Genomic DNA, 16613 nt, shown 5'->3' with positions numbered 1-16613 from the left:
ACTTGACGATGCCATACAGCATTTTTACTAGGGCGCAACCGATTAATTTGCTGGCCGATTAACACAACCAATTATGGGCCATCAAATAGCGGCCAAAAATAATCAGCCAAATGGCCGATGTTTGCCAAGTGTTTTTGCCTTTATGTACTCAGTGCATTTACAGCATTTGTACACACAAGTAACACACGTTTTATTATTTATTTATTAATTACACATAAAACTATACCATACTCTGGTATCCTTAAATATGCTGTATATAATGAAATTAGTTGATAAGGTCATTCTATGGACCTGTCAACCCTTCACTGTGACTATTCAGATAGGAAAGGCAGTTTTAGTGGTTGATTTGATTTGATAGATTCAGATCTGACTTTCAGCAACCATATGTTGAAATTTTCTATCGAACGTTTTATCGAAGGCATTTTCTATTGGTATCGATCACGTGTCAATCGCGTTACATATCGATATCAAATTATCCGCCCAGCCCTAGTTGTGATGTCATTTTCAGTCGACAGAAGACAAAATGGCCGCCCTCAGAGATGGCTAAAAATGAGTGCATTTTGCTGCTTAATTTATATTCCAGAAACACAAAATTAACCAGGATGTCCTGTTTCAACTAGTGGTCTTGCATAGAACATATTCTTGAAAAAAAATATGTTTGCGTTGTCTGTGAGTCTTTAAAGTCTCCAAGCGTGCCCGTGCATGCATGAAAAATGGCACAGCTTCATTTTTGGGCCAGGGCAAGTCTGGTTTACCGTGTTTGGGACCTCGTTGTGTCTCGCTGAGCGAGACCTTTACTTTGCTTTGAAATGTCTTGAACTCTTTTGTTTGTGCCATATTTATAGTAGTACAACAAGCAAGAAGAAGAGCATGACAACACCGGTGTTAGGTTGAGCTTCATTCATATAAACGACCAGAGCTGGGCATTCCACCTATGTGACGGACCGGTCTGCATATCCGCCTATGACAGACGCCCATTTTGTAGGTGATAAACGATAAGCGGGAACCTTAAAAAAAATAGTCGGACTAAGCATAGTCGGAAGCCCATTTTTTCCTGTCTATGTAATAATGCCGTACGTGGGATCGATGCAAATCTCCACTTCTCTGCTTTCAGAATCCGTTGGAATTACCTTGCTGGCTTGAAAGGTTCATGAGTTACAGTGATTTGAAAAACGCGTGTCATCTCTGGATTCTGCTATAAGGAGACGCATCTTGTTGCTGCTCCTTCATCTTGGATGTTGGTGGCGGCGGCTGTTTCTTTATGCATTTATATGGATCAGTAAATATCGCCCATCGATTAAAGTTTTGATTTGTATCCTAATATTGGTTTACCTTAACTAGAATCCAGCCGTGCATTTTAGCCAAAGGTACAATCCTAGTGAATGAATGCACTTTTTAACAATAGATGCCCAAAAGAGTGTCAGTTGACACTTCTACCAACTGAGCCCAAAGTGGTGTCAAGTGACACCAAGGCATTTAGCTAATATAACATCAAGGTGTGAACAGGAGTTTTTGTTGTCGAAACAAGGCAATTACTGGCACACGGAGGAGTTGGGGGGTTACGACAGCCCATTTGGAGGAAGGTTTAGTTCACAGTCACTTTGTCTTTGAATGAGTTACTTCATGAATTGCTACTGAGAATCTTAGATGAAATCAACACGGGCTTTTTTTCTGTTCTTGTTGATATTTATTGATGAGCTAAAATAGTGTTCAACTGCCTGGCAGGTACAGTACATACAAAGAAATTGAATTTGCAGTCAATCCAATCAAAATTGTGTTTCTTTTTAGGAATACACCAAAACCAAAATTGCAAGTACCAGATCGTGCGAGGAAGAAGAAACTCTGTCAATGGAAGTAATCATGGCAAGTTAACTTCGGATTTCGACATCAACAAGGACCTTTGGATAAAATGCAACACGAGATTCTATTTGAGGTAAGCTGTTTTAAGACAAACTTTAATGGCCTTCTCTGACCAAACGACATTTTTGTCATTCACAACGGTCGCACTGTCAGACTACCAGATAATGTTGTTCTGAGTCTTGGACCGGACGAGACATCACACTACAAGACCGTCAACGACTTGAACCCGCCCAATCACTTCGTGCTTCCGTCAAGATTCTGTCCACTGGCGTGGGGCGGGACAATCAACTGTGTATGGAGGCATTATGTGCATGTAGGTTTGTTCCCTGTTTTCTTTCTCTCTCTCTTGTTTTTTTTTTTTTTTTATTGTTTTTTTTAGTTTGTCGAAGTTGGTAGTCGGAAACGCTAACGGGTGCCCATTTAAAATGATAGTCGGATAGGCCTATAGGCGATTACTATTTGGTACAGCTGGACAAAATGGCAGATAAACAGACGGCGGAAGGGTACCCTGGCTGTAGGCGGAAGGCGATAAACGGACCATACATTTTTAGTAAAATGCCCACCACTGTGCTCCTCAGGGCAGCGTTATTCTACTCACTCATCAAAACAGGAGTTCATAATATTCGGCAAGATATGTTCACATCCCTAAACATGTTTACAAAATAATAATGGATAGATTGATTATACATTTTTAGTTGATCAATACAATTAAGTCTAGGGCTGATATCTCGATTCTAAAAAAAAATGCCCACAACTGAAGCAAATACTGTGTTAAATATTATTTAATAAATAGACGACGATTCGAGTTAATACGAAAAAGTCCTCGTAATTCATTCTTAATATATGAAGGAGCTACATTAAAAATATGTAAATCCGATTTACCAGATTAGTGATTGACACTTTTATTCAAACACACACAATGCGCACTAGATTTCTGTATATGACAATTTTCTGCAGCTATTGAAATCTATACGAGACATATAATATATTATAATGGTCAGAAACTGAAACATAAAGAAATCCTATGCTAAGGCAAGCCTAAATAAATGAAGAAGAAAAATGAATATCAAAAGATTGGGAGGTAAGGGAAAATGGGTAACTGATGAGGTGTGTGTGTGTGTGTGTGGGGGGGGTGTGTGCGCGTGTGTGTGTGTGTGTGGTGTGCGTGTGTGCGCGTGTGATGAAAGGTAAGCTGGCGTACCAAGTTAAGGTTAACTGACTCGTGCAAAGCTCTGTTTGATTGCCAATTGAATTATGCACCAACTGTATGCACTTTAGGAAATTGCAAGCTGCACTTACGAGTGTTGATTGTCGTCGTCCGATCCGGAGGGAAAAACGGCTTGCAGTGGGAGAGTGACGTCACGGGGAGCCAAGAAGAAGAAGAAAAAGTCAAGTCCAAATTAAAAGTTCAACCAAAGAAAAATGATTGGAAAGGCCCCAGAGGTTCTGCGGCTCAGCACGTGGCGTGGTTCAGACCAATTTGGGCTACCCGTTCCAGGCGTGTGGTGTGGACATTGGTCGTGATAGCGGGTCAGCTTTGCCGGTACGCACGCTATGGCCACCGTTTGGGGTGGCGCACCTCTTTTGGATGCAGACGCGCGGTTTGCTGGCTAAGCGGGTGGGCGCTAGGATCGGGCCGAAAAAAATAAAGATCACTGCGCTCCGTGATTGGCCTCGGGCAGTGGGCGACCCTCAAAAAGAAAAGGGAAGTCTGACAAAAAAGTTTGAAAAAAAGGTTGTTCAAGGGAGCTTTTCAAGAGCTTGAGTTTTCAAGAACAGAGTTTTCAAGAGCAGGTTTTCCAAGAGCGTTTTTTCCATGAGAGGGAGGGGGAGTTTTGCATGGCCTTTTATAGAAGCCGCGCATGTTAATGAGGTTGGCTGATTCCCCCTCCATGTCTGGGCTTGCCTGAGAGAGGGTTCCCTAATTTTGTGGTTTTGAAGCTTCAGAGTTTTGCACAAGTCACCAGAAATGTTGAAATACTTGTTGTTAGGGGTGGCGATATGGGCAAAAAAATATATATATATCTTGATGTTTTTTCACAAAACTCGATAAGGATAATTTGACGATATCCAAAAAATATTTTAAATCTGCACTTGCTTCACAGACCAATTGTGGATGGACAGCGTTTGTGAACAACATAACATCTCTTTTAAATTGCTAAATACAGCTTCTGTAAAACATATTGACGGCAATACAGTATTTAACAATGAAGAACAAAAAATTATGTATAGACTTACATTGATTTTTGGTCATATTTATGTCATTTAAATGTCTCTGATGTTATTCCATAATTATATGACATTTTGAGCTGCAGTAAGTACTGGTGTACCACTGCCAACTATTAGACCAATCAGAATGAGAAAAAGGTGCTAACTACAGCAATCAAAATGGGAAAAAATTTATTTGATATGTGACGTGTGACGAAGTGTCACCAAGCGAGAGAAAAAAAAAGTCGTCGTCATGACAACACCCATTCTAACATTGTATTCAGAATAATGTTGAATAACAAAACTGCAATTTACCGAAAAGTGCATTTACCCACTCATTGTGACTTTATTCATGTTTTGGTGTATCCTGCCGTCACACTAATATGGTGGCATAGTTTCTGCATCATGCCTCAGGAATACAGGCTCGTTATGAATGATGCAGACTAAAAGCGTGTAAACTGAATGTTAACCGATCATCCAGGCTGTCACATTTGACTTGCTCGCTAAAGTACTGAGTGTGTGTGTGCGTGAGTTTGTTGTATATTTGTTGGTTCAACTCTGCGACTGTTTTCTGAGTGTGTGTTTTTAAGGTTTTGTTTAGCGTGCTTGCGCGGTCGCCAAGTGTCCCTCGTAATCCATATGGCTCGTGGTGCAACAGAATTGCTCTTCATGTGACCGTTTTGACACATCCAACAATGTTATTGCCACCGATGTCAGTTTTGTCAAGCTCAAACCATTTACAGACTGCGGACGACATGGACTCGCACCTTGCTATTATTCCCCGCTGGGCAATCCTCCACATTTGAAACAGCTCGGCTGCAGTGCGGACAGAGTCACGTCACTGGGTCGCGCCCGCTGATTCGACGAATGATCATCGCTTACTCCTCCTCTGCCGTCAATGCACACTCAGCATTTCCTCATACTTTGCGGCCGTCGCCTGACTCGCTTTTCGAGGCAGTATGAATACTCGATAATGTAAATTACACATCGTGAAACTAAGCAAGATTGACTATGATATCGCTGAGACGATATATATCGCCCACCCCCACTTATTGTTGTTGGTTTTTTTTTTAATCACTCAAAACTATTTCAGGGACGAGCATCTGAAGAGCAGGTGAGCTTCATTCCCGGGTGAGGGAACGCATATTTTTTTTTTTTTTTTGTAACTGCATCAGCACAAGTGGTCGCACTGAATGCCCTCTACTGGAGGTATAATATATTAATATATACAGCATCCATATGACCCATTGATGTTAAGCAAATATGTATTTTGCTGTTATTACACATTATAGGCTGGCGAGAGCTGTCGGATTATATTTCAAAGGCCTTAGACTAAATTACTCCGCACACTTTGATGCTTGACAGCCTGACACAGTTACGGTTCCAAATGATCATTATTTAACAAAGCCAGGGTTGCTCAAGTGTGTTGTTTTAGCCATCAAAATTGCTACTGTGGTTCTGACATCACTTCGTCTCATAGACAAAAATCTATGCCCATGGAGAGAGATTTGTCTAAAATCTCACTAATGTTTCTAGAAAGGAAAAAATGGTGTTTAAATTTAGGATAAAATGTTGAATATCTAAAAATTAAAACAGGTTGGTTGTTCTTTATTAAAGATGAAGTCAACCCAAATATTTTTCTTTAAGAATATGTTCTTTGAAGGCCCACTAGTTCAAACACAGCATTCAGATTAATATTGTGTTTGTGAAATATGAGTTAAGCAACAAACTCAGCTTCAGACAACAGGTGAGCCATGATTGGTCGTTATCTGAGCCCTGAGGGTCTGTGATGTCATTTTCAGTCAACAGAAGTGATAAAATGACCGCCCCCTGAGATAGCTAAAAATGGGTGGATTTTGCTGCTTAACTCATATTTCATATTAATGCCTTGTTTCAACTAATGGGACTGCATAGAACATATTCTCGGGGAAAAAAATATGTTTGGGTTGACTTTCCCTTTAAGTGGAAATGAAGTTTTTTTGTCTTCAGTACTTGTAACCAAAAGACGAAATATGTATTTTTTATTTTTATCCAAATACCTGATTATTCGATAGAATTTTCAGTCGAACATCCGAATACCAAAACATGCGATAGCTCTGCATCCCCAATTTAGTCAAATGCCCAACTCTCGTGTTGACACATTACGCGCATGCAACATTTATATTTCCCACTGATCAGATATGTGTTACTTGTTCTGTTTCTTTTCAATTGAATTGTTTATAATTGTGTATAAAAAAATGAGAAAACAAATATGCACTGCTTTTTCCTGCCACTGTCAGAGTGGCATTATTGTCTTTGTGAAGGCTGAAATTTAGACCCAACTCTGCACACTTCATAGTATTGTGCTGGTATACCTAATAATGTGGCAGTGTGATTATGCTTAAAACTTACACGCCAACTAATTTCTGTTCTTCACCGTGGGAGCCAATTGAGGAAAATCCAACATAACCACTCGCCAAGACTGAGCCTCAAAGAGCGGTGCAAAACAAAGAGATTAATAGTGTTTTGATGTAAGCCCACAAGCCGCGTGTGTGACACATCACATGCCAGCTTCCTCATTTCTCCAGACAGGGGCGCTCTGCGTGAGCACTTGTCCCAATCTCCCCTACGACAAGCACAATGGCATACGTTGAAAGGTTCTTCCTGCTTGCATTTGCATGTCCAGATTTAAACATAATGAAATGTAAAAAAAAAAAAAAAATACTATTGTAATAAAGCTGGGTAATTCAATTATGACATTGCTGGGCGCCCTTTATTTGAGTTTCAAAAAGATTAGCGGTAGGCCAGTAGTAACGATGTGTTTTTAAATAAACAACTAATCTATATTATGAGTGATTTATTTTGTTTGCGATAACCTTCATAGGGTTGGAGCAGATTTTTCAATCAAAGTAGTTATATGACTTCAAGAGATTTCATAATTGCCTTGTAAATAGTGTCAAAAAAGTAGCACTGTCATTTTTGACTGTTTCAAATATTCGGATTAATTTTGCGTTGGTGGAATATTAATCAAGCAGCAAAATGCACTCGTTTTTAGCCATGTCTGGGGGCGGCCGTTTTGTCTTCTGTCGACTGATAATGACATCGCAACTACTCACAACGACCAATCACGGCTGACCCGTTTCCTGAATCTGAGCCGTGATTGGTCGTTGTGAGCAGTTGCGATGCCATTTTCAGTCGACAGAAGACAAAGTGGCCGCCCCCAGAGATGGCTAAAAACGAGTGGATTGACACTTATTCCACAAACGCAATATTTGCAAATGCCCTGTTTCAACTAGTGGGCTTGCATAGAACATAGTCTGGAAAAAAAAATGTTTTTTTTTTATTTCCCCTTTAGCAATAATTTTGAAGATTGCCACTTAAATATGGTAGCATGGCAGTGACACATAATAGTAATCATAGACAGAAAAATGCATTGTTGCAGGGTAAAATGCATTCGCCTGCTACTGCCAATGAAACCATTTTCCCGACTGCTGTTTCAAAGTGTTGAGCTGCTGAAGCAACAATATTTTGTCGTACAATAGCCACGGGAAATGCAATGTGCTTGTTAGCGAGCTGAGTGCTTGCTGCCATTATTCCCTCTATAAGCCATTTCAGGATTTGTATCTTTTTTTTTTTGACAGTTCAAAGTTCAGTTTGAAATGTTGCAGGGGAGAAATGTAGCAAGAGGGAGCAGGCACAGTGAGCTTTTAGATGAAAAGCTGCAGGAGACAGGCTGCAACTTCAACGTCTCAGTGAGGGAAGCAGCTCCTTTCACTGAGTCCTGCTGGCACATTCACTGGAGCCATGTGCAGCATCAGATCAGACCTTACTTTCTCACCAAATACTGGAAAGGGGGCCAATTACTGTCTGTTCCTATTCAAATGAAAATATGTTTCTTTGATGTCACTCCAGAAATGTGGAAGTGTTTCCCATTTCCATTTCCACTCCAATGAAATGGTTGTATTGGAAAATACAAGACAGGAAATGTGCTGATATTTCCACCAAACAAGAATTCAAATGCACTACATTTTTGCATGTGCCTTGTTAGAAGAGGAAAATAAGCAAGATGTTACAATCCATGTTTCATGTTTTGTGTTAATTTTATGACACCAGCTTTGTGGCACAATTACAAGCACCTACGAGAAATTTTGGGGCAAAAAATGTGTCTTGAGTGCACAAGAACGTTTTCTGTGTACCATGTCCACCTAACCAGCAAAGAAGACGTGCCGATGTACACGCGTGCACGAGTGTGTTTGTGGCATACGTATGCTGATTGAAAGTGTGGCATATATTTATCTGTGTTCAAAAACGAGCTGTCGTCTCTGTACAACTCTTGAAATACAATTACAATAAGATCAAACACCTTCAGATGGATGCGTGATGTCGAAGGCAAGATCTTGCAAGCTTTGACCCTCTCAGCATCGCACTCGGGCAAGTCAGTCCTGTGACATAAAGAGCCAGCTAAAAAGATGAAGCCACTCTAAGACGGATGGTCAACTGTAACGCATACGCTCCAAGAGAGTATTCGTTCGCTTACATTGCATGAACAATGATTGAAGGTTATTTGAACTCATAACGATACTCCTTTGGGGTATAGTGTCTACCACAAATAAAAATTTAGGGTGCACTGGCTGAGCACCATGGATGTTAACAACATTGCATATATCACTACATTTCAATGTACTACATACATTCCTTGAAAATTTGTTTTACTAACAGATATTTTAAAATATTTTTTCTTATTTTAAATAAGTTTAAAAAAATCTGTAATTATCAATCTGACTTTTTCAGCGCCCCGTTGACCTATTATTAAAGGTTAAGTAATATTATGTTAAATTAAAAGAGTATATATTCTGCCTTTTTCTCCAGGTTCTTAATTTAAATATAAAATAATAAAATAAAAAAACTATATATATATATATATATATATATATATATATATATATATATATATATATATATATATATATATATATATATATATATATATATATATATATATATATATATATATATCGACCAGTATGAAATACTTATACAGGGAGTCCTGGGCTGCTATTCTCTTTCAATCCAGTAGTTCACGGCGGCCAGACACAGCTGCAAGCCATTTTGCAAGTCAGAATGGAGGATGTTTTTCTTGTGTGGTTCTTGAGCATTCTTTATTAAATTGTAAACAAATTCATGGAGTCAGTGCTTGGAAGGACAAGACCAGAGACCTTCAACGCTGGACTTAAAAGTAAAAAAAATATTTTATTGCCATTGCACGGATTCACAAGGAACTGGCTGAGAAGGGTATGCGCCACCGGGCTCAAGATGGCAGCTAGTTAGAAAAAAAATGTGTCAAGATGTAGTTATATCATGTCAATCACATGCATGATCTTATCATAGGCAACATGAATCATTCTGAAACCTGTGTGGGTTACATATGCGACGAGTAATGATTGTGCCATGTTTCGCCTTTAGTATGGTTTCATATTACCGTATAGCAATACGTCAAGAAATTCTGAATGAAATGCAACAAAAACAACTGTTGAATGTTTAATATTTAATGTTAAGAGCATCTTTAGAGTTGGCATTACAAGGTTGGGCCACTTTGTGACTTATGTCAGTGGTCCCCAAGTCTCCCTATAGCCAACTTCCGTTCCTCATAAACATAATTACGCTTTGAACTGCACGACTCTGGTCCATTTCTTTTAAAGCGAATGAGAGAAGCCGATTCGAATGGTGGCAAATCAAGCCGGCTGTGTTCATGCCCACAACGGTGCAAAACCTCCTTTTCTTAAATGTGCCACGCTGAGCCCGCTTCCACGTGTCTGTGAAAATACGAAAACTTAGTCCAGCCAATGCCTGTACAAATTTGGACCGCACTTCACGCCAGACTTGTACTGGGCATGAAATTAGAGCCCTTGATGAGCAGCTAGGGCACACACAGAGCTGTGCATTCCATGTATGCAACGGACCGGTCACCGCTATCCGTCACTGACCGACGCCTGTTTTGCTGACGGTTGACGAATGATGAGAAACATTTTAAAATAGACGGACTAAGCATATTCGGAAACTCCTTTATTTAATCCGGCATTCGTCCGTAGTCTGTCTTTAGTCTATTTTTAGGGCGGGTCTTTGATGGCCACGGTGAGCGCGCCGAGGAACAATAGTGAGCTGTAGTTGCCTGGGGGACAGATTTGAGTAATGGACCAGAGCTCTGAACAGGCTTCCATGGCGCAGTAAATCACTCTTTCGGCCAGCGAGGGCGCGAGTGAAAGTTTAGTTGAAATCGCAGACGGACGACCATTTAAAACTAGAGGCGGCCCGGCCTATAGATGGGTACTGTTTTTTTCCCCCCTGGATAAAAAGGCAAATGATCGCTGACAGAAGGGTATACCCACGCTGCAGACGGATGATGAATAATGGATGCTCAATTTTTTGTAAAATGCCCAGCTCTGGGTAACATACTTCGAATTCTTGTTGTGTGTGTTGTCAGGATACCCAAATTTTGACTTTGATAGTATACCTGCATAAATACTTCATTACCGGTATTGATACAGTACCAGCTCACTAAGCAGTGAAATAATAGCTGACAGCTAATCAACTTGAAATTAGTTTTATTTTTATTAATTATAAATATTGGACTAATTAGAATATCCATCCATCCATCCATTATCGATACTGCTTCTCCTCACAAGGGTCGTTGGGCTAATTAGAATACCTTTTGTAAAATAAAAACATACATTTTGATGATTCAAAATACTTTTGAACAACTGAATATGAAACATTTAACTTGTTTTTGTTCTCTTTACTTGAGTTATGATTATTATTAGTGCTGTCAAATTTATCGCGTTGTCGGTAGTGTTGTTCCGATACCGATACTGGTATTGGGAGGGATCCCGTTACCAGATTAAAACACTGGTATCGGTGTCTGCGAGTACTTACAAATAATGTGCCGATGCCATTTCCCGATACTGTACTAGTAAAGAATGTTGAATGCAGCGCCTTGTATCTTGCTCCCTGCTGCTTTTTCATGTGTGTGTGTGTGTGTGTGTGGGCGTGTGTGTGTGTGTGTGTGGGGGTGTGTGTGTGGGCGTGTGTGTGTGTGTGTGCGTGTGTGCGTGTGTTTGTGTGTGTGTGAGTGGGTGGGTGGTTGGTGGTGGGGGGGGGGGGCAGTGAGGTGCAGGAGATATGATGTCGGCTATATGTAACTACTTCAACATTGAAACTCCAGCTATAGCGAATGTTGCAAGAGGCGGAACTAAATTGGCCAGGTTCAATACGTTAAACCTGATGCAACATTTGAGAATGAAACATGTGAACGGGCACCAAGAGTTTGCGGCGGCAGCGAGCATGAACAAGGGGAATGGACCGCAACAACAAACCCTGCACAATTTGGGATTTTGGAATTGAACTTGTTGGATTTTTCAACTGCTTGTTTTTGGTTTTGAAAGTGGATTTGGGAGCGGAAGTTGTTGCGATGGGTCACTAATACTCAAAACAAACCTTTTTAATAATGTCCTATAACTTTTGTAATTAATATGACACAATCTCTCTCAAAGATACCTCGTGTATATTATTTCTTATTTTTTCCTGTTTCACAAAGGTTTTTAAGTCTGAGTCCAAGTGAGTATGCAGTTCTTTAAAATTACAAGAAAAAAATGCTCATATATATCTTTTTTTTTTTTCCCCAAAAGTCTGGTATCGGTACAGTATCGGCACAGCTGGGTATTGGAATCGATATCGCGGCCAAAAAATGACATCGGAACAACACTAGTTGCCGGGCGGTAATTAAATTTTGTTATTGAACGCGTCCAAATATTTGACGCATTTAACGCATGCGCAGAATGCCCATGCATAATCCCACTCAGAAATGCAGTGAGCAGCAGAGCGGACGCGTATCGCCCGCAGGAGTATAAAGAAGCATTTTGAAAGAAGAGGGCATCTTTAAATCTCAGAAATGTGAATAAATTGGTTTGCCTCAGTGAATGAGGATGAGTAGAGAAGAGGGCTGTTTTGTTTTGTGTTAATAAAATCAGTTAATCTAGCACACGACGTGCTGAACAGAACATAACACTCACCCATCATATCAGCCAATCACACGTGTGTGCACTTCAGCAACCACACGGAAAGCATAAACTCTAAGAATATTACAAGGGCCACATACTGTATAAATGTGTAGTTTACACACACACACTTTGTTTGCACACATTTTAAATATTTCTGTCACTGATGTGAGGCCCTTTTGTGTTTTTGTTTTTGTAGTGAATAAAAATACTGTCTACTACAGAGAGAATGTTTATTATAAGATAATGTTTATTATATTATAATAATTTTAATTTACATTTTCATCTCATGAGGATTTATTGTTAAAATAAAAACATACATTACATATGAACAGTATGTTGAATGTACCGTTATATATCCATCTTGTGACTTTTATCTTTCCATTCCAACAACAATTTATAGAAAAATATGCCATATTTTAGAGATAGTTCCAATTGCAATTAATTACGATTAATTTTTTAAGTTGTGATTAACTCGATTAAAATGTTTAATCCTTTGACAGCCTTAATTATTATATGTATTTTTATAATAAATTTTTGTTTCATGAGCTTTTCTACTGTTTATGAATTTTCCTTTCATTTTCTCAATGGATATTTTTGACAAATATATTAATATCAAACTTATGAGCTTCAATTATCCACAAGAAAGCTTTATTTTGAAGAACCTCAAGAAAATACAATAATGCATCTTATATCATGGTACTTAACACCCATTAATGGGCAAGCCAAGTGTGCAAATAAAAAGAAAAACTTGTGCTCGATGTGGGTATTAAACATATTTCATTTGTATACTTACCTGATTCTGACTGCGGTGCGGTCCGTATCACTTGGCTGAGGGTCGGACTCGGAGCTGGCCTCCCGACCTCACTATCGGTATTGTGAGCATGCGTGCGCAAGCACACTAAGCATTGGTAGGACATCTCGACAGGGAGGAAGGAATTTCAGAACACCGGTAGGTCGACGCAAAGAGTCAAAGACCGAACACTCTGACACCCCATCTAAACTGAGGTGTTAAATCATACAGTATTAGACGTGCAACCTCCTTTGCACGAGATTAATTTTTTACGTGTTACACAGTGCTTGGTCTTTTTTTATGAAGTGCAGCCACACTTTTGACCTGTGTATAACATCCATAATTATCACACCCCGCGAGCATTATCCTGACATTTTCATTGCTGTCTGAGTGTTGTCGGCACTTGCTGCGCGCTGGCGCGGAGCACACACATTTCCTATTGGTTGTACTTCGCTTGTGTCTGTCGATTGCCCCGCCTCATGCGCACACTATTGGTACTTTGTGTGTTTTGGGCGGCTTCTTCCATGCAATGGGTTAGGAATCGAAATGTGGCACCGACATTTTAAAACCTGAACGATTCCGGGAGAACCAAAGTGCTAGTCCTGGTTCCACTCGGTTCACGGTGCCCGGTGCCCAGCCCTACAGTGAATGTGCCAAAGTATGCTTTCAGATTTTGATATTTATTTTTCGTGTTAAACCATTCCTCACGGAAAGGATTCAACCTGATGTGCAAAGTGCAATGCGGTAAAATGGCTTCATTGATTCAACCCATTAAGGATGGGAGCGCATAACCACATTTCTACCACTAGAGCCGGTAGCACTGTTGCGTCTTTCTACCCTTAAAGCCGGGAGAGCATATACGTCATTTTCTACATTTTCTACTGGATACATTTGTACTGGCCGGTCCGGGAAGCTTCCGAAACTTCGTGACCCAACACATGTCCCATATATGTTGCAGATTCCAGCCCACAATTTATCTTTGTATTTAAAACTCAAGTCTTGTTAGCCCCACCTGACAGTTTTTTTGGGGGTTGGTATTTTTTGCCCCTCAAGTAATAGAATTTGGAAATGATAGTGTCATGTCACTTTTGACAGCTGAAAACACACGGTATGGTATTGGTTCCAGTACTTAGAGCAACACTACTTTCGTTACCCTTCCCTTTTAGTTCAAATAAAAACTATTGCAATAAAAGTGTCTGTAACATTTTATGCATGTTGTTTTGATTTTAACACTGTCCAACTTTGAGAAAATACCAGGATATATATTATGTATCGCCATTCAGACCAAAAAATACTTAGATATGGCCTTAGGGCCATGTTGGTCAGACCGAGTAGATACGTTATTGATCCTGGAAGAAATTCTGGCGTACTAAGCTTGCTTCACCATGAGCTATATCTCCGGCTCCCACAACAAAACAGATCTTTGAATAAACTTTTTCATTTTGGACAGTAGTTTTGGTTTCTTTTTTGGATGTCTTCCATGTGCATCAATCAATCTATCACAAAGTTACTTGCCTCATAATTCATAGCGTGAGACATTGTGTGTGTGCATGCGTGCGTGTGTTTGCAAGTGCAAACAGCTTTGTAAATGGCAATGTGAAATAAAACGTAATGAATAGTAATCACATAAGATATACACAGAGCAACATACCCTGCCCAAAATAACCAAAAGTACTACCCCAGAGCAAAAACTCTCCATTGCGTTGTAAGTGACCTTATCTAAATTTAGAAGTTAATCCCCGCCGTCCAAACATGCAGTGGTACTCCAAATGTTTCACATTGCCACAGAACAGGGTGATTAGCAGTAACGTAATCTGTCTTTTTAGTACAATTTAATAATGATGCTTTTTCCACTTTTCCTGCTCTTCTCTGTATATACTATGTTGTTGTTTCATCCAACTATTTCAGACAGGGTGGCATCATCACAAGTGTGTCAATAAAAGAGATGCCCAAGGAGATGTAGAAAGCTCAAATTTTCTGCAGGATGTGGGATGAATAACAAATGCATCGGTTAAAAAAAAGTATGTGGATTTAAAACTCAGTATTTATAGACTACAAAAAGCCTGACAAAAAAAAAAAAAAAAACATTGCCACAGGGACGCGATTTTTCTCAGTGATCAATTCTGAGCTACATCGAATACACTTATAGGCATCATTTAGATGTGCACGGATTCTCGAGGATTTCATGAGAATAACTTGAAATGAAGTTGCTGACATAAGGGTTTTGGACAATCTTAACTGCAGTCAAGCTCGGAGCTCAGTTCAATTAAAGACTGGGAGAGATGATGAGCCCAGACTCAGTTCAATCCCCCTCTGATTACTGACAGCAAATGAGTTCTGCCAGCAGCACTTTAGAGCAATAGGTGGATTTGTGACCCTTAACAGAAAGCATGCTGTACAAACAAAGAACAATGTCAACATATCCCTTCCCTCTAAGAGTGTACCTATTTTTCTCTGATGATGCATGGTTGTAAAGCCATGCAATTAAAGATGCATGGATTTATACATTATGCTTGCTCAGTCTGTCACACTTCCTGTAGGAAATTTAAAAAAGAGATATCTAACTTAATATTACCCCCCACACCCCTTTTTCTTTCTTTTCTTTTTTTTTTTAACATTGAAGATAAATTATTTGTGTGCAAAGGTGAAACTTTATTCGTGTCTATGAAGCCTGGTGATAAACACTTATCTTAAATTAGACTTTAAATTAACCTTAGGTGCGACAGGATGTTTGTCTGTTTGTCTATATGTGCCCTTCGATTGGATGGTGACCAGTTGAGGGTGTAACTCCCACCCACCCATTCCCCGAAAGTCAGGTGGATAGGCGACCCTAATGAGGCAGTATAGAAGATAGATAGATTGATGGATAGCATGCAGTCAATGAACATAAACGAATGGTGGCTTAATTAAATCAAATACAGTACTTACCCGCTTAAGTCCGAGTGGATGGTGTTTGTCGAGTTTTATCCCTCCTCGGATATCCATGTTGCGCCGCACATCTCCTTTCTGCCTCGCAGAAGCACCGAGCGTGCAAACAAACTATTTTCCTGATCCTCAAGATCCCACCGAAGACTCGCTCCCTCGTCTTCTTCTTCTTGCCGCTCTGCTCACTCCACACTCCGGCACTGGGAAGCGCGGACTCGTCGGACGTGACGTGACGCGAGCCCAGCACTGGTTGTCGGTGGTTGGTCCTCCACTCCTCCCACAGAGCGCGTCTCGCGTGCGGCTGTTCAGGGTTTGACACTAGTTGGGGTGGTCTCGCTTGACGTCTGACGTCGGGCACCAGCGACCGCAAGCGCGTGTAGTGAGGGACTACTGTCACTTCCTGTGTGCACGCAGGACGCAGAGCAGGAAGTCGTGCTGCATTTTTACACAAATTGTATGTACAGTATTCTTTTTTTTTCTCCCCAAGGCTGAGTTTTAATCCTCTTACCTCAGATTATAAACTATCTGAAGTTTCTGGAGTGGGTTTCTACCAATGCCACATTATTCATTTTTGAAATGCCTGCAATTTAGGTCAGGGTTACAGCTGCCCCCAGGGGGGCATGTTATAGCACCAACCAATCATGCCTCAACTTCAGAAAACAGGTGAGCTGTGATTGGTCATTACCTGAGCCGTGAGCAACTGTGATGTCATTTTCAGTGGACAAAAGTGACAAAATGGCCGCCCCCTGAGATGGCTAAAAAACGGGTGGATTTTGCTGTTTAACTCATACTCCACA

General features: G+C 40.2%; 1 protein-coding gene across 2 annotated transcripts in view; it reads right to left on the bottom strand.

Moving 5' to 3' along the window:
- cntn3a.1 (contactin 3a, tandem duplicate 1) overlaps positions 1 to 16227 on the bottom strand; it is a 111146-nt gene extending 94919 nt beyond the window's left edge. For both annotated transcript variants that reach the window (XM_086051493.1, XM_086051502.1), the window contains exon 1: positions 15820 to 16227. The gene's annotated coding sequence lies outside the window, so the exon portion shown is untranslated. The remainder of the gene's footprint in view (positions 1 to 15819) is intronic.
- Positions 16228 to 16613: the final 386 nt, after the last annotated feature.

This window comes from Filicampus tigris, chromosome 1 (assembly GCF_054856515.1).
Source record: "Filicampus tigris isolate MCC_2025a chromosome 1, RoL_Ftig_1.0, whole genome shotgun sequence".
In the NCBI taxonomy this organism is placed as follows: domain Eukaryota; kingdom Metazoa; phylum Chordata; class Actinopteri; order Syngnathiformes; family Syngnathidae; genus Filicampus; species Filicampus tigris.
Note: the sequence above shows the minus strand (reverse complement) of the source record. Positions and strands in the feature narration are given on the sequence as shown.